The following is a 19,437-nucleotide window of genomic DNA, read 5'->3' on the forward strand; positions in this document are numbered from 1 at the left end:
GCTGGCTAGCTAACCCAGAAATTCGCTCTAGACTACACAATTATCTTTGATACAAAGACGGCTATGTAGCTACATAGCTAGCTACATAGCCGTCTTTGTATCAAAGATAATTGTGTAGTCTAGAGCGATTTTCTGGGTTAGCTAGCCAGCTATTGTCGTTCTTTTAACGCTAGCTACCATCAAACAAATCAAACCGTTGTACTGTAATGAAATGAAGTGAAAATGTGATACTACCTGTGGAGCGAAGCGGAATGCGACCGGGTTGTTGAGTTCTATTCGGAAGACGTTGGCTAGCTGTTGGCTAACGACAATAGCTGGCTAGCTAACCCAGAAAATCGCTCTAGACTACACAATTATCTTTGATACAAAGACGGCTATGTAGCTACATAGCTAGCTACATAGCCGTCTTTGTATCAAAGATAATTGTGTAGTCCAGAGCGATTTTCTGGGTTAGCTAGCCAGCTATTGTCGTTCTTTTAACGCAACGTAACGTAATCAACACTGCTAGCTAGCCAGCTAGCCCCCGAATAGCAGCACTGTAGAAACTATTACACTCAACGGAACGACTTGATTAGTGTAGTGTCAACAACGCAGCCACTGCCAGCTAGCCTACAAAGTCAACAACGCAGCCACTGCCAGCTAGCCTACAAAGTCAACAACGCAGCCACTGCCAGCTAGCCTACTTCAGCAGTACTGTATCATTTTAATCATTTTAGTCAATAAGATTCTTGCTACGTAAGCTTAACTTTCTGAACATTCGAGACGTGTAGTCCACTTGTCATTCTCTATATGCTCCACACCGCATGGCCGCGGCCACCCTAATCTTTTGGTCCCAGCGCGCACGACCCACGTGGAGTTCCAGGTCTCCGGTAGCCTCTGGAACTGCCGATCTGCGGCCAACAAGGCAGAGTTCATCTCAGCCTATGCCTCCCTCCAGTCCCTCGACTTCTTGGCACTGACGGAAACATGGATCACCACAGATAACACTGCCACTCCTACTGCTCTCTCTTCGTCCGCCCACGTGTTCTCGCACACCCCGAGAGCTTCTGGTCAGCGGGGTGTTGGCACCGGGATCCTCATCTCTCCCAAGTGGTCATTCTCTCTTTCTCCCCTTACCTATCTGTCTATCGCCTCCTTTGAATTCCATGCTGTCACAGTTACTAGCCCTTTCAAGCTTAACATCCTTATCATTTATCGCCCTCCAGGTTCCCTCGGAGAGTTCATCAATGAGCTTGATGCCTTGATAAGCTCCTTTCCTGAGGACGGCTCACCTCTCACAGTTCTGGGCGACTTTAACCTCCCCACGTCTACCTTTGACTCATTCCTCTCTGCCTCCTTCTTTCCAATCCTCTCCTCTTTTGACCTCACCCTCTCACCTTCCCCCCCTACTCACAAGGCAGGCAATACGCTCGACCTCATCTTTACTAGATGCTGTTCTTCCACTAACCTCATTGCAACTCCCCTCCAAGTCTCCGACCACTACCTTGTATCCTTTTCCCTCTCGCTCTCATCCAACACTTCCCACACTGCCCCTACTCGGATGGTATCGCGCCGTCCCAACCTTCGCTCTCTCTCCCCCACTACTCTCTCCTCTTCCATCCTATCATCTCTTCCCTCTGCTCAAACCTTCTCCAACCTATCTCCTGATTCTGCCTCCTCAACCCTCCTCTCCTCCCTTTCTGCATCCTTTGACTCTCTATGCCCCCTATCCTCCAGGCCGGCTCGGTCCTCCCCTCCCGCTCCGTGGCTCGACGACTCATTGCGAGCGGAAATGGAGGAAAACTCGCCTCCCTGCGGACCTGGCATCCTTTCGCTCCCTCCTCTCTACATTTTCCTCTTCTGTCTCTGCTGCTAAAGCCACTTTCTACCACTCTAAATTCCAAGCTTCTGCCTCTAACCCTAGGAAGCTCTTTGCCACCTTCTCCTCCCTCCTGAATCCCCCCCCCCCTCCTCCCTCTCTGCAGATAACTTCGTCAACCATTTTGAAAAGAAGGTCGACGACATCCGATCCTCGTTTGCTAAGTCAAACGACACCGCTGGTTCTGCTCACACTGCCCGACCCTGTGCTCTGACCTCTTTCTCCCCTCTCTCTCCAGATGAAATCTCGCGTCTTGTGACGGCCGGCCGCCCAACAACCTGCCCGCTTGACCCTATCCCCACCTCTCTTCTCCAGACCATTTCCAGAGACCTTCTCCCTTACCTCACCTCGCTCATCAACTCATCCCTGACCGCTGGCTACGTCCCTTCCGTCTTCAAGAGAGCGAGAGTTGCACCCCTTCTGAAAAAACCTACACTCGATCCCTCCGATGTCAACAACTACAGACCAGTATCCCTTCTTTCTTTTCTCTCCAAAACTCTTGAACGTGCCGTCCTTGGCCAGCTCTCCCGCTATCTCTCTCAGAATGACCTTCTTGATCCAAATCAGTCAGGTTTCAAGACTAGTCATTCAACTGAGACTGCTCTTCTCTGTATCACGGAGGCGCTCCGCACTGCTAAAGCTAACTCTCTCTCCTCTGCTCTCATCCTTCTAGACCTATCGGCTGCCTTCGATACTGTGAACCATCAGATCCTCCTCTCCACCCTCTCCGAGTTGGGCATCTCCGGCGCGGCCCACGCTTGGATTGCGTCCTACCTGACAGGTCGCTCCTACCAGGTGGCGTGGCCAGAATCTGTCTCCTCACCACGAGCTCTCACCACTTGTGTCCCCCAGGGCTCTGTTCTAGGCCCTCTCCTATTCTCGCTATACACCAAGTCACTTGGCTCTGTCATAACCTCACATGATCTCTCCTATCATTGCTATGCAGACGACACACAATTAATCTTCTCCTTTCCCCCTTCTGATGACCAGGTGGCGAATCGCATCTCTGCATGACTGGCAGACATATCAGTGTGGATGACGGATCACCACCTCAAGCTGAACCTCGGCAAGACGGAGCTGCTCTTCCTCCCGGGGAAGGACTGCCCGTTCCATGATCTCGCCATCACGGTTGACAACTCCATTGTGTCCTCCTCCCAGAGCGCTAAGAACCTTGGCGTGATCCTGGACAACACCCTGTCGTTCTCAACTAACATCAAGGCGGTGGCCCGTTCCTGTAGGTTCATGCTCTACAACATCCGCAGAGTACGACCCTGCCTCACACAGGAAGCGGCGCAGGTCCTAATCCAGGCACTTGTCATCTCCCGTCTGGATTACTGCAACTCGCTGTTGGCTGGGCTCCCTGCCTGTGCCATTAAACCCCTACAACTCATCCAGAACGCCGCAGCCCGTCTGGTGTTCAACCTTCCCAAGTTCTCTCACGTCACCCGCTCCTCCGCTCTCTCCACTGGCTTCCAGTTGAAGCTCGCATCCGCTACAAGACCATGGTGCTTGCCTACGGAGCTGTGAGGGGAACGGCACCTCAGTACCTCCAGGCTCTGATCAGGCCCTACACCCAAACAAGGGCACTGCGTTCATCCACCTCTGGCCTGCTCGCCTCCCTACCACTGAGGAAGTACAGTTCCCGCTCAGCCCAGTCAAAACTGTTCGCTGCTCTGGCCCCCCAATGGTGGAACAAACTCCCTCACGACGCCAGGACAGCAGAGTCAATCACCACCTTCCGGAGACACCTGAAACCCCACCTCTTTAAGGAATACCTAGGATAGGATAAGTAATCCTTCTCACCCCCCCCCTTTAAGATTTAGATGCACTATTGTAAAGTGACTGTTCCACTGGATGTCATAAGGTGAATGCACCAATTTGTAAGTCGCTCTGGATAAGAGCGTCTGCTAAATGACTTAAATGTAAATGTAAATGTAAATGTACATATGAGATGAATAATGTAGGGTATGTAAACATTATATTTCAGGCTCCGGGTCAGCAGAAGGCATTGAAGGCCAATGATTTTCTGAATGTTGGAGGATCTCAGGGCCTTGGTGCCATCAATGCGATTGGGCCAGCTCTTTCAATGTCTTTCCCCAAGTGATGTCATCTGCTGTGTTGTTTGCGGTATCCACATTCCTCCAGTTGGCTACATCTGTAAGGCTCTGAATCTCTGCAACACGAATTCCTACAAAGACCTTGTATCTACAAGTTTCTGACTTGAGCCAATGAAGGACTGTGGTGGAATTGGCCAAGAGGATGACTTGTTCGATGGGCAGTTTGAGTACTGCTCGGAGGACAGTGGCAAGCTGAGCCCCAGTGAGTGCAGCACTCAGCTCCAAGCGAGGCATTGACAGCCGCTTCTTTGGTGCCTGGCCAGAACAAAGAAAATGTTTAATCCACAATCTGCATATAGACAACAGAGCCAAATGCACTCTCTGACGCATCACAGAATATGTGGAGGTCTCTGGTCGACTTTGGGTTGTCAGAATATGGTGGTGCATAAATTGTGGAATCTCTTGTTCCCAGACAAGCAATCTGTCCAGCAGGCTCTGAGGCTGAACAGGGTCGTCCCAACCTATCCCTTCATTCCACGGGTCCTGGACAAGTACCTTGGCTGAGGTTATTCCTCATTATAGGTTTGGAGCGCTCCACATTGCAGTGCTTCTATCTCAAGGAGTCTCTGAGGCAGTTCCAACATAGTCCCAGGGTTGGTTCATGGAGATTCGTGCTACTTTGGGAAAGCCACAGTTCACTGCTTTCTTGATCTGGACTCGGGTGGTAGGAGTTCGATGACAGCTGGTACATTGATAGCACACTGGTGTGTCTCAAAGCCTCCATTCTGGAGTAACTGCCACAGTCCGTTAACAATATATCTTGCTTCATTGGCAGAGGGCGTGTTTCAAAGGCAGTTGTCCACGTAAATTACTTCACAGGGTCTTGGTTGGCTCCTAAGTTGTCCTAAATGTGTCGCTGCAAAGCGTAGATAGCGCAACAGGGACAACAAGTGCCGAATTGTAATACCTACCACTCAAAGATAGTTGGTTCTAAAGTTCTATGCTTGTTCTGCAAGATGAAGTGTAGCACCTGTTTGTCAGCTGGTAAGAAGCGGATCTGATGGAACACGCCTTTGATGTCACCACTCACAGCGATGGCATGTTGACGAAATCTAAGGAAGACACAGATCATGCATGATCCCAAGTTTGGTCCAGGGAGGAGAAGGTCATTGAGCCACTGTCCTTTCTGCTGGAGTAAACAGTTAAACACAGTCCTATCCTTTCCATTGTGATGCACCATATGGTGGGGTATAAGCGAGGACTCGGTAGATTGTTCAACAACCTCTGGTGGCACCAGTAACATGTAGCCTGCCTCTGCAGCTTCTTGATTTCCTGGCAGTACACCTTGGCATGTTATAGGACTTTGGCGAGGCTTCGCTCCATGCTATGGAGGCTTGGCAGCACAGCATCCTTTGGGGCATATAGAGTTGCATCGTTGACTTGATGAAGCATGGGTGTAGCATAGCACTGAGCGCCATCAACCTCTATCCTAGAGGTGGACGTCCGGAGGTAACTGAGGTCAGAAAGGTAATAATGTTCAAAACGTGTTACTGCAGTTAGAGTGCAGTACACTGCAGTTATTCTACAATTACTGCATCCAAAATACAGATGCAAATACTGCATCCAAAAAAGTGGTGTCGGGAGCAACTGCTTCCACGCACATTATCACTCCACTATGTCTCCCTGTCATGGCTTTTGCGGCATCAGTACAGATAGCAACATCTTGATCACCAAAGTTAATTTGATGTCACAAAGCTGTCAAGTACTTTAAAAATATTATCTTCTGTTGTCCTGGTTTCCAGTGGTTTACAGAAGAGGATGTCTTCCTTAATTGACCCCCCATAAACGTAATGGACATACAGTGGGGCAAAAAAGTATTTAGTCAGCCAACAATTGTGCAAGTTCTCCCACTTAAAAAGATGAGAGAGGCCTGTAATCTTCATCATAGGTACACTTCAACTATGACAGACAAAATGAGAAAATAAAATCCAGAAAATCACATTGTAGGATTTTTATAATGAATGGCATTCTGGGATTAGGGAGTTTTCGCCAAGTCAAACATAAACAAACATGGCTGCTATATCATGAAGAATTTAGCTGTTGATAGCTTAGCTGAAACGCATTTCATTTCTAAACAACATTACATTAGTCTCTTGTGCTCACCAGAGATGGAGTACATTGTAAACTAGTCTAGCTGTTAGGCGCAACCTATTATTTACACTGGTTTATAGAATGAGTTTGGCTGTGGATGTGTTCGGTGTGATGCTTGGATGATGAAGTTTGTATTTATCTTTTACAATAAAAGGTCAAATTGAGAAGTAAAGTTTAAGACCTTTATTTCCATCAGTACAAAAAAATATTTAGATGCTGTTCAGACAACAATGCTGTTTAGACACGTTTGTTGCATCATAGGTTCTGTTGCTACAGGTCCAATCACATTTGAGATTTTACACTGCAGGAACCACTCAAAAATGATCACAAATATGTGATCGTACGCGTCAAAGGCTTAACTATAGTGTGCGCTGCCACGCGTTTCCCTGAGGCCATTCCACTGAGGAAAATCACTGCTCCCAGTATTGTTAAGGCCCTGGTGAAATTATTTTCAATGTTTGGACTTCCAAGGTTTGAATTTCATGTCAAAGGTCTTCCAGCAAGTGCAACCCATTGCCCCTCTAGTGCCTACCACCCAAGGTGCTCTTGAGAGATTTCGTCAGACCTTGAAGTCTATGTTGAGAGCTTACTGCTTTGAATTTGAGAAAGACTGGCATTAAGGCATCCCTCTTGTGCTGTTTGCAGTGCTGGAGGAAGTTCAGGAATCTGTCGGTTTTAGTTCGAATGAGCACGTATTTGTTGATTTTATTAAAACATTTTTTTAAACTCAATTTTCGCCACAATTTTGTGATATCCAATTGGTAGTTACAGTCTTGTCCCATCACTGCAACTCCCGTACGGACTCGCTGCAACATTTTGTTACCTTACTGCCTTATTCTAAAATGTATTAAATGGGTGTTTTCTCTCATCAATCCACACACAATACCCCATAATGACAAATCAAAAACAGTTTTTTTGAAATGTTTGCAAATGTATAAAAAACTACTTAAATATCACATTTACATAATTATTCAGACCCTTTACTCAGTAATTTGTTGAAGCACCTTTGGCAGTGATTACAGCCTCAAGTCTTCTTGAGTTTGACACTACATGCTTGGCAAACCTATATTTTGGGAGTTTCACACATTATTCTCTGCAGATCCTCTCAAGCTCTGTCAGGTTGCATGGGGACATCGCTGCACAGCTATTTTCAGGTCTCTCCAGAGATGTTCAATCGTGTTCAAGTCTGGGCTCTGGCCTGGGCCACTCAAGGACATTCAGAGACTTGTCCCGAAGCCATTTCTGCATTGTTTTGGCTGGGGCTTAGGGTCGTTCTCCTGTTGGAAGGTGAGCCTTGGCCCCAGTCTGAGATCCTGAGCGCCCGGAGCAGGTTTTCATCAAGGATTTCTCTGTACTTTGATCCGTTCATTTTTCCCTCGATCCTGTACAAATCAGCTGGGCTTGATAATCTGGACCCTCTATTTCTGAAACTATCCACCGCCATTGTCGCAACCCCTATTACCAGCCTGTTCAACCTCTCTTTCATATCGTCTGAGATCCCCAAGGATTGGAAAGCTGCCGCAGTCGTCCCCCTCTTCAAAGGGGGAGACACCCTGGACCCAAACTGTTACAGACCTATATCCATCCTGCCCTGCCTATCTAAGGTCTTCGAAAGTCAAGTCAACAAACAGGTCACTGACCATCTCGAATCCCACCGTACCTTCTCCGCTGCGCAATCTGGTTTCTGAGCCGGTCACGGGTGCACCTCAGCCACGCTCAAGGTACTAAACGATATCATAACCGCCATCGATAAAAGACAGTACTGTGCAGCCGTCTTCATCGACCTTGCCAAGGATTTCGACTCTGTCAATTACCATATTCTTATCGGCAGACTCAGTAGCCTCGGTTTTTCTGATGACTGCCGTGCCTGGTTCACCAACTACTTTGCAGACAGAGTTCAGTGTGTCAAATCGGAGGGCATGCTGTCCGGTCCTCTGGCAGTCTCTATGGGGGCGCCACAGGGTTCAATTCTCGGGCCGACTCTATTCTCTGTATATATCAATGATGTTGCTCTTGCTCCGGGCGATTCCCTGATCCACCTCTTCGCAGACGACACCATTCTATATACTTCCGGCCCGTCCTTGGACACTGTGCTATCTAACCTCCAAACGAGCTTCAATGCCATACAACACTCCTTCCGTGGCCTCCAACTGCTCTTAAACGTTAGTAAAACCAAATGCATGCTTTTCAACCGTTCGCTGCCTGCACCCACACGCCTGACTAGTATCACCACCCTGGATGGTTCCAATCTTGAATATGTGGACATCTATAAGTACCTAGGTGTCTGGCTAGACTGTAAACTCTCCTTCCAGACTCATATCAAACATCTCCAATCGAAAATCAAATCTAGAGTCGGCTTTCTATTCCGCACCAAAGCCTCCTTCACTCACACCGCCAAACTTACCCTAGTAAAACTAACTATCCTACCGATCCTCGACTTCGGCGATGTCATCTACAAAATAGCTTCCAACACTCTACTCAGCAAACTGGATGCAGTTTATCACAGTGCCATCCGTTTTGTCACTAAAGCACCTTATACCACCCACCACTGTGACTTGTATGCTCTAGTCGGCTGGCCCTCGCTACATATTCGTCGCCAGACCCACTGGCTCCAGGTCATCTACAAGTCCATGCTAGGTAAAGCTCCGCCTTATCTCAGTTCACTGGTCACGATGGCAACACCCACCCGTAGCACGCGCTCCAGCAGGTGTATCTCACTGATCATCCCTAAAGCCAACACCTCATTTGGTCGCCTTTCGTTCCAGTTCTCTGCTGCCTGTGACTGGAATTGCAAAAATCGCTGAAGTTGGAGACTTTTATCTCCCTCACCAACTTCAAACATCTGCTATCTGGGCAGCTAACCGATCGCTGCAGCTGTACATAGTCTATCGGTAAATAGCCCACCCATTTTTTACCTACCTCATCCCCATACTGTTTTTATTTATTTACTTTTCTGCTCTTTTGCACACCAATATCTCTACCGGTACATGACCATCTGATCATTTATCACTCACTTTATCATCTATCACAATTTGTAATTATTCGCCTACCTCCTCATGCCTTTTGCACACAATGTATATAGACTCTCTTTTTTTCTACTTTGTTATTGACTTGTTAATTGTTTACTCCATGTGTAACTCTGTGTTGTCTGTTCACACTGCTATGCTTTATCTTGGCCAGGTCGCAGTTGCAAATGAGAACTTGTTGTCAACTAGCCTACCTGGTTAAATTAAGGTGAAATAAAATAAAACATTAAAAACTAGTCTCCTAATCCCTGGCATTTAAAAACATCCCCACAGCATGATGCTGCCACCACCATGCTTCAGCTTAGGGATGGTGTCAGGTTTCCTCCAGACATGATGCTTGGCATTCAGGCCGAAAAGTTCAATCTTAGTTTCATCAAACCAGAGAATGTTGTATTTTAGGCAAACTCCAAGCGTGCTGTCATGTGCATTTTACTAAGGAGTGGCTTCCGTCTGGCCACTCTACCATAAAAGCCTGATTGGTGGAGTGCTGCAGAGATATTTGTCCTTCTGGGAGGTTCTCCCATCTCCACCGAGGAGCTCTGGAGCTCTGTCAGAGTGACCATTGGATCTTGGTAACCTCCCTGACCAAGGCCCTTCTCCCCGATTGCGGTCGTGGACGGAGCCTTTCCCGTACAAGGCCGTGATGCAATCGGTCAGGACACTGAATCGTGCATCGGTAGTATTTGGAGCACCTGTGATTGCATGCCGAATTTCTTCAGCCGCCATAGGAAGTAGATGAGCTGTTGCTCTTGACAAGAGTGGTGGTATTGCTGATCCATGTTAAGTCTTTGCTTATGTGGACACAGAGGAACTTAACTGCTGACTCTATCTGCTGCAGGCCTATTGATGTGGATCGGGGCATGTTCCCTCTGCTCCCTGAAGTCAACAATCAATTCCTTTGTTTTGCTGACAATGAGGGGGAGGTTGTTGACCCCGAGGGGAATGTCAGTTCACTTACCTCCTCCCTATAGACTGAATCGTCAATGTTGGTTATTAGTTCTACAACTATGTTGTAGTCAGCAAACTTGATGATGGAGTAGGTGTCGTGCAAAGCCACAGTTGTGGGTGAGCAGGGAATTCAGCAGAGGGCTGAGGACACAAAACGGGGTCCTTTAGGTGCCCTCGGGGTCCCCTGTGTTGAGAGAGTGATGAGGAGGTGTTGTTGCCAATCCTCACAGCCTGTGGTCTGCCAGTCCAGGATCCAGTTAGAGGGTCGTGTCCAGACCCAAAGTTTACTTACACCTTAGCCAAACACGTTTAAACTCAGTTTTTCACAATTGATGACATTTAATCCTAGTAAAAATCCTCTGTATTAAGTCAGTTAGGATCACCACTTTATTTTAAGAATGTGAAATGTCAGAAAAATAAACATTCCCAGTGGGTCAGAAGTTTACATACACACACATACACAAAATACATAAGTATTTGGTAGCATTGCCTTTAAAATGTTTAACTTGGGTCAAACTTTTCGGGCAGCCTTCCACAAGCTTCCCACAATAAGTTGGGTGAATTTTGGCCCGTTCCTCTTGACAGAGCTGATGACAGAGCTGACTTTGTTGTCCTTAAGCCATTTTGCCACAACTTTGGAAGTATGCTTGGGGTCATTGTCCATTTGGAAGACCCATTTGTGGCCTATCTTTAAATTCCTGACTGATGTCTTGAGATGTTGCTTCAATATGTCCACATAATTTTTATCCCTTATGATGCCATCTATTTTGTGAAGTACACCAGTCCCTCCTGCAGCAAAGCACCCCCACAACATGATGCTGCCAGCCGAGTGCTTCACGGATGGGATGGTGTTCTTCGGCTTGCAAGCCTCCCCTTTTTCCCTCCAAACATAATGATGGTCTTTATGGACAAACAGTTCTTTTTTTTGTTTTATCAGACCAGAGGACATTTCTCCAAAAAGTATGATCTTTGTCCCCATGTGCAGTTGCAAACTGTAGTCTGGCTTTTTTTATGAGGTTTTTGAGCAGTGGCTTTTTCCTTGCTGAGCGGCCTTTCAGGTTATGTTGATATAGGACTTGTTTTACTGTGGATACAGATACTTTTGTACCTATTCCCTCCAGCATCTTCACAAGGTCCTTTCCTGTTGTTTTGGGATTGATTTGCACTTTTCGCACCAAAGTAGGTTCATCTCTAGGAGACAGGACGCGTCTCTTTCCTGAGTGGTATGATGGCTGTGTGGTCCCATGGTGCTTATACTTGCATACTATTGTTTGTACAGATGAACTTGGTACCTTCAGGTGTTTGGAAATTGCTCCCAAGGATGAACCAGACATGTGGAGATCTACATTTCTTTTTGGAGGTCTTGACTGATTTCTTTTAGTTTTCCGATGATGTCAAGCATAGAGGCACTGAGTTTGAAGGTAGGCCTTGAAATACATCCACAGGTACACCTCCAATTGACTCTAATGATGTCAATTAGCCTATCAGAAGCTTCTAAAGCCATGACAGCATTTCTGGAATTTTCCAAGCTGTTTAAAGGCACTGTCAACACTGAAATTGTGATACAGTGAATTATAAGTGAAATAATGTCTTTAAACAATTGTTGGAAAAATTACTTGTGTCATGCACAAAGTAGATGTCTTAACCAACTTGCCAAAACTATAGTTTGTTAACAAGAAATTTGTGGAGTGGTTGAAAAACGAGTTTTAATGACTCCAACCTAAGTGTATGTAAACTTCTGACTTCAACTGTACGTGTTCTTCTTGTCCAGATGTGTTAGGGCCGTGTGAATAGCGATGGAAATAGCGATGGTAATGGCAGTAGGAAAATTGGAGTCGGCAGTGTGCCTGTCATGCTGTCCTTGATGTGTGCCATGACCAGCCTCTCGAAGCACTTCATGATGACAGAGGTGAGTGCAACAGGTCAGTTGGGCATGCTACCTTGATTTTCTTGGACACTGGGGCGATGGTGGTCTCCGTGAAGCAAGTGGGGACTACGGCCTGGTACAGGGACAGGTTGAAGATGTCCGAGAAGATGCCCGCCTGCTGTTCAGCGCACACTGAGAATGCGGCCAGACATGACATGTGGTTCAGCAGCTTTGTAAGTATTCACGCTTTTGAGGGTTTCCCTCACGTCAGCCTCGGAGAGAGGTTGGCTCGGTATTGTAGAATGTGTTAAGCTCGTCTCATTAGCATTTCAGACACAAAGAGAGGAAGTTTGCATTATTCTACTCCGTGACAGGAAGCAGCTCTGCAGGCTTCGACAGGTGCCACTCAGAGCCCAAGCACTTTGATACTCAGAGTGGCTACACCACGGCCAGACTGTAATTATCGATGGTTCTTAATGGACGTAACACAATTGAGTAATTTATGAATTTCCATTAATTTCGCAGATAAGCTTCACCAAGCTGGAAATATATTGGAATGCTATGGATAATGGCAGCAAGAACCGATAGAGCTTAACTAAAAGCCCAAATATTTGTCTAGGATCATTCATGCTGGTGGATGCTCCAACAGCTTGCAAAAATATGGTAAAAACTGTTACAATACTTTGTAGGTCAATACTGTATGTTGTATTTGTATATTTGTATGTTTTGTTGTAGGCTATGTTGTATATGGTTGTATATCACAGGACCCTGCTGAAGGGAGAACGGTTCATAATAATGTCTGGAATAGAGTAAATGGAATGGTATCAAACACATGGAAACCATGTGTTCCATCCATTTCTATGAGCCCTTCCTCCCCAATTAAGGTTCCACCAGCCACCAATGTTGTATGTTTTTTTTTGCAATCGGTGATATGTCCTCTCTGATGGACTGAGTTTGTAGCCTACTCATGATTTTACTGCCATCTATAAGATCTATAATGTTGAAGCACCTGAAAAAGAGAAACGTTGTTGGACTATGTGAACAGTGCTCATTATAAGAGTATCCTAGCCTACTCATGACTAAATTAAATATTTGTTTCTATATATATATATATATACCTTTTTTTTTAAATTAACAATCAACAAACATCAATAAACAAAAGCGGAATAGTCACATACAAAAAAATCATACGTCAACTTTTTACATTGCAACTTTTGCTCACCAGATATGGAAACCTAGGATGGTTTAATTGATGCATTGAATTTTGAAAAGGAGCTAACAAAGCAACTATGTAGGGAACTCACACGGCAGTCACTAGTTACCACAGCCACAAAGTCATAAACCTGGCCTATTTCTTAAATTCAGATTTTAAACCTATCCACACTGCAAACTGTACAATACATTCGGAAAGTATTCAGACCCCTTGACTTTGTCCACATTTTGTTACGTTATTTTAAAATGGATGAAAAAAAATCATCATCAATCTACAAACAATACTCCATAATGACAGTGTGAAAACAGGTTTTAGAAACATAAACAAAAAACAGAAATACCTTATTTACATAGGTACTCAGACCCTTTGCTATGAGACTTTAAATTGAGCTCAGGTACATCCTATTTTTATTGATCATCCTTGAGATGTTTCTACAACTTGATTGGAGTCCACCTGTGATAAATTAATTTGATTGAACATGACAGTGCATGTCAGAGCAAAAACCAAGCCATGAGGTCGAAGGAATTGTCCGTAGAGCTCAGAGACAGGTTTGTGTCGAGGAACAGATCTGGGGAAGGTGCCGTCAGTCTGCCCAGCGCTGCCAGTCAGCCAGGATCTGCCAGATCTGCTAGTCAGCCAGGATCCGCCAGAAGTGCCTGTCGGCCAGGATCTGCCAGTCGGCCAGGATCCGCCAGTCAGCCACGATCTGCCAGATCTGCTAGTCAGCCAGGATCCGCCAGTCAGCCAGGATCTGCCGGAACCACCAGCCAGCCAGGATCTGGTAGATCCATCAACCTGCCTGAGCTTCCTCTCACTCCTGAGCTTCCTCTCACTCCCAAGCTTTCTCTCACTCCCGAGCTTTCTCTCACTCCCAAGCTTTCTCTCACTCCCGAGCTTCCCCTCAGTCCCGAGCTGCCTCAGTCCCGAGCTGTCCTTCAGTCCCGATCTGCTCCTCAGTCCAGTGGGATTCTGGGTGAGGACTACTAGGCCATGGTCGGCAGTGAGGGTGGTCTAACCAGGGACGCGAGGAGAGGGGACTAAGACATTGACTGAGTGGGTTCCACGTCCCGCGCCGGAGCCGCCACCATGGACAGACGCCCACCCGGACCCTCCCTATTGTTTTGAGGTGCGTTTGGGAGTCCGCACCTTAGGGGGAGGGTTCTGTCACGCCCTGGTCTAAGTATTTTGTGTTTTTCTTCATGTATTGGGTCAGGCCAGGGTGTGGCATGGAGTTTTTGTATTGTGGTGTGTTTTGTCTTGGGGTTTTGGTGTGTATGTATTTCGGATTGTAGCTAGTGGGGTTATCTTGCAAAGTCTATGGCTGTCTGGAGTGGTTCTCAATCAGAGGCAGGTGCTTATCGTTGTCTCTGATTGGGAACCATATTTAGGCAGCCATATTCTTTGAGTTTGTCGTGGGTGATTGTCCTTAGTGTCTTTGTTCCTGTTGCTTTATTTAGTTGACAAGTATAGGCTGTTTCGGTTTTCATTACGTTTATTGTTTTGTAGTGTTTTGTGTTTATTTGTATTTACGTTAGTTTTTTAATTAAACATGGATCGCAATCTACACGCTGCAGTTTGGTCCGACTCTCATTCACCACACCTAGAAAACCGTTACATGATGGCTGTTTAAAAGTCTGATGGCCTTAAGATAGAAGCTGTTTTTCAGTCTCTCGGTCCCAGCTTTGATGCACCTATACGGTCCTGACACTCTTCTTGATGATCTTTTTGGCCTTCCTGTGACATCGGGTGCTATAGATGTCCTAGTTTGCCCCCGGTAATGCGTTGGGCAGACCGCACCACCCTCAAAGCGTGCAAATAATTTGTTTAGTCTGCCCAGAAGCAAGACATCAGTCTCGGCCTCAATATAGTGTAGATATTGAAATAATGAAGTGTCTTACTATTGTTGATGGTTGGCCCTCTTGCCTACACTATTGTTTGAAAGTGGAAGGAGCCACAGTTATACACCTGAGCCTGCTTACAGCACAACACAATCCTTCAATCAGATTTATACATGTGTGTTGGTGTGGGTTATAGGGTGTCTAATTGTTCTATATTTTATCTATATGGGTGACTCTTAAAACAGCCTATTTTGTTTTTGTACAGACCCTTACCTAAACAGCACCCTCACCAGAGAAGTAGAAATCAAAGGGAGAGAAACTGGGAATTGCAGTTGACATAGCTAAGTAAATGAAATAATACTCTTATTGCAATGTGGATGGCTCTTTGATTGTAGTCTATGGTGTTGCCAGGGTACAGCACCCTCTTCAAAGAAATAGGAGGTGAAGATCTCCCATACAAGGATTGCCTCCCATGCTGCGTTGTTGGACCCCTTCATGGAAACATTCAGCAGAGCAGCAGACTTCTCTCTGGAACATGCCGGTGAGCTGCAGATCCCACCCTGGTTCTCATGTCCATGCTCATGACGTTATGCAGGACACAGGTGACCTTCACACACCTGAATTCCCCCAGGAGGCAGTCTCAGATGGCCCTTGTCACGCAACCTTGAACTGTTGACAGTCGTTTTGAAGGAACCTCCAATTGCAAGGTATCTGTAAGAATATGGAAGATAATGCCATTCTTAGACTTTCACATCACCAGGTCATTGTGGATACTCAAATTATAGAGCACTGAACATTATGTTACTATTGTTACTATTGCCTCTGTCCTCACTTCTAGGGACTGAAACTACACAAAAGTACCTGCCCTATTCAGAAAAGCCTACTCGCTCACTTTGACAGTGATATTTTTTTATTTGTATTATCATTATTATTATTTTTTTTTACCCCTTTTTCTCCCCAATTTCGTGATATCCAATTGTTAGTAGCTACTATCTTGTCTCATCGTTACAACTCCCGTACAGGCTTTGGGAGAGACGAAGGTTGAAAGTCATGCGTCCTCCGATACACAACCCAACCAAGCCGCACTGCTTCTTAACACAGGGCGAGTCCAACCCGGAAGCCAGCCGCACCTATGTGTCGGAGGAAACACCGTGCACCTGGCAACCTTGGTTAGCTCGCACTGCGCCCGGCCCGCCACAGGAGTCACTGGTGCACGATGAGACAAGTATATCCCTACCGGCCAAGCCCTCACTAACCCGGACGACGCTAGGCCAATTGTGCATTGCCCCACGGCCCTCCCGGTCGTGGCCAGTTACGGCAGAGCCTGAGCGGGAACCCAGATTCTCTGGTGGTACAGGGCCCTTAACCACTGCGCCATCATCAAGGGAGGCCCCTTGACAGTGATATTTACTTAACTTATCTAGCTAGCTATACCATATGTAAAGTTGGCCTGCTCTGTAGCTAGTTAGCTAATAATACTTTTTTAAATATTTTTTTTTAGAAATGCTGCCAGCACACCCACAAATAGGTTCTCCCAGCCATGTGGATGATTGGAAACAGGGCAGCAACATTTTTCACCAGAGCGGTTTAGAGCATATTACTGTTTACCTGGGAATAAATTCATGAAATGGAGAATGGAGAATACCCATTTAATAACCAGACCTTCATACAAACGTGCTATGCCGAATTCTTGACCCACAATCAAACCTGTTGCTATATGCTGCCAGTACACCCACAAGTGAGCCACTCTGGGCGGCCGGAGCGGCACGCGCAATTTACCACATACTAATATACACGAGCCGTCAGGCAGCTGGAGCCAGGTCCTCAGCCATAAATTCAGGTTGGGCTCACTCACTTTCCTTCTCCTCTAAACATTGTTGGCAGTTAGTATGGGGTGTTATTGAATAGTATGCATAACACTAATACTATTTTGTTATCTGATTGTTTGACAGAGGAGAAGAGTGAGGAGGTGAATATTGTGGTGGTGGACCCACAGGCCATGGTTCCTCTCCCAGGGGTCACACAGATCCAGGGGGACATCATAAAGGTAACAGGGGAACGTCTGTCCCACAATGACCTGTAGAGACTGCACACTATTCTGGAACACTGAATTGGCTGCACCATTGGCTGGATTCCAGACCTCTCAGAGAAGGAAGTGCAAGTCATCATCAAGGGCAGAAGGACGGGGATAAGTGCTTGGTTTGGAATCAAGCCATTGTGTGACAGATTTGGATCAGGCACTCAAATTGTATTTCAACAAAGCAGGTGGGTCAAAAATATCTGTTGCTTTAATATTTTTAGATATCCACTGCCCAGGAGTTCATGTGCATTTTGAAGGACAGCCTGCAGACCTGGTAATGTTTGATGGAGCACCAGACGGTTAGGGTTCTATATACTTTTACACTTTTCTTTTAGTGGCCACTTTGGAGATTGTCGTTTTGTAATTGGACTATTTGCTTATGGCTCCTCTCATTGGTTATTTTCTGGCTTGTCTCCATAGTGACGGGACTCCATGATGTGGATGAGTACATCCAGGCTAAGCTCATATTTGCTGCGAGTACTACACTGCAACAAGTGTTATATTCAGTTGAATACCAAATGACTGATCCAGTTATATGTCTGTATTATTCATCCCTTTACAATATTTTATTAAATATACCTTCTCAGGCGCTAAACATGACAAAACCTGTACTGAATCCTGAAGGAACGTTTGTTGCAAAGGTAGGCTGAACGTTGGATGAGAATTTCATTGACGTAGAGGGTTTGGAACTTTGTGGAATTAAATTAGCTGTGAATGTTGTCCTATCCTGTGGTTCCTGTGTAGATATTCCGTGGAAAATATGTCACCCTCCTGAAGTCCCAGCTTACGATCTTCTTTAACGTTGTGAACTGAGACGAGGGACCCAACTAAATCATAGTTCCTTTCCTCGCCTGTGGGAACCTGAGTGCCTTTGAGTTGGACCTGACTTACCATCTGTAAATCAAATCAAATCAAATCCAATGTTATTTGTCACATGCGCTGAATACAACAGGTGTAGACCTTACCGTGAAATGCTTAATTACAAGTATTTAACCAACAATGCAGTTCAAGGAATAGTTATGAAAATATTATGAAAACAAACAAAAAATATTAACCAACACAATAAAATAACAATAACGAGGCTATATACAGGGGGTACCAGTACACAGCCAGGTTAGTTGAGGTCATTTGTACATGTAGGTAGGGGTAAAGTGACTAAGCATAGATAATAAACAGCGAGTAGCAGCAGTGTTAAAACAAAGGGGGGTGGTAAAATAGTTTGGATGGCCATTTGATTAATAGTTATTTACAGTTGAAGTCAGAAGTTTACATACACTTAGGTTGGAGTCATTAAAACTCGTTTTTCAACCACTCCACAAATTTCTCGTTAACAAACTATGGTTTTGGCAAGTCGGTTAGGACATCTACTTTGTGCATGACACAAGTAATTTTTCCAACAATTTCACTTATAATTCACTGTATCACTATTCCAGTGGGTCAGAAGTTTACATACACTAAGTTGACTGTGCCTTTTAAACAGCTTGGAAAATTCCAGAAATTATGTCATGGCTTTAGAAGCTTTTGATAGGCTAATTGACATCATTTGAGTCAATTGGAGGTGTACGTGTGGATGTATTTCAAGGCCTACCTTCAAACTCAGTGCCTCTTTGCTTGACATCATGGGAAAATCAAAATAAATCAGTCAAGACCTCAGAAAACAATTGTAGACCTCCACAAGTCTGGTTCATCCTTGGCAGCAATTTCCAAACACCTGAAGGTACCACGTTCATCTGTACAAACAATAGTACGCAAGTATGAACACCATGGGACCACACAGCCATCATATCGCTCAGGAAGGAGACGCATTCTGTCTCCTAGAGATGAACCTACTTTGGTGGGAAAAGTGCAAATCAATCCCAGAACAACAGCAAAGGACCTTGTGAAGATGCTGGAGGGAACAGGTACAAAAGTATCTATATCCACAGTAAAACAAGTCCTATATCAACATAACCTGAAAGGCTACTCAGCAAGGAAGAAGCCACTGCTCCAAAACCACCATTAAAAAGCCAGACTAGGGTTTGCAACTGCACATGGGGACAAAGATCGTACTTTTTGGAGAAATGTCCTCTGGTCTGATGAAACAAAAATGTAACCGTTTGGCCGTAATGACCATTGTTATGTTTGGAGGAAAAAGGGGAAGCTTGCAAGCTGAAGAACACCATCCTAACCTTGAAGAACGAGGGTGGCATCATGTTGTGGGGTTGCTTTGCTGCAGGAGGGACTGGTTCACTTCACAAAATAGATGGCATGACAAAGGAAAATTACGTGGATATATTGAAGCAACATCTCAAGATATCAGTCAGGAAGTTAAAGCTTGGTTGCACATGGGTCTTCCAAATTAACAATGACCCCAATCATACTTCCAACGTTGTGGCAAAATGGCTTAAGGACAACAAAGT

At 45.6% G+C, this 19,437-nt stretch overlaps 1 pseudogene; it reads left to right on the forward strand.

Moving 5' to 3' along the window:
* The first annotated feature begins 15,493 nt into the window (after positions 1-15,493).
* LOC124006631 lies at positions 15,494-17,947 on the forward strand (annotated as a pseudogene).
* The last annotated feature ends 1,490 nt before the right edge of the window (positions 17,948-19,437 follow it).

Source organism: Oncorhynchus gorbuscha, linkage group LG20, assembly GCF_021184085.1.
Source record: "Oncorhynchus gorbuscha isolate QuinsamMale2020 ecotype Even-year linkage group LG20, OgorEven_v1.0, whole genome shotgun sequence".
In the NCBI taxonomy this organism is placed as follows: domain Eukaryota; kingdom Metazoa; phylum Chordata; class Actinopteri; order Salmoniformes; family Salmonidae; genus Oncorhynchus; species Oncorhynchus gorbuscha.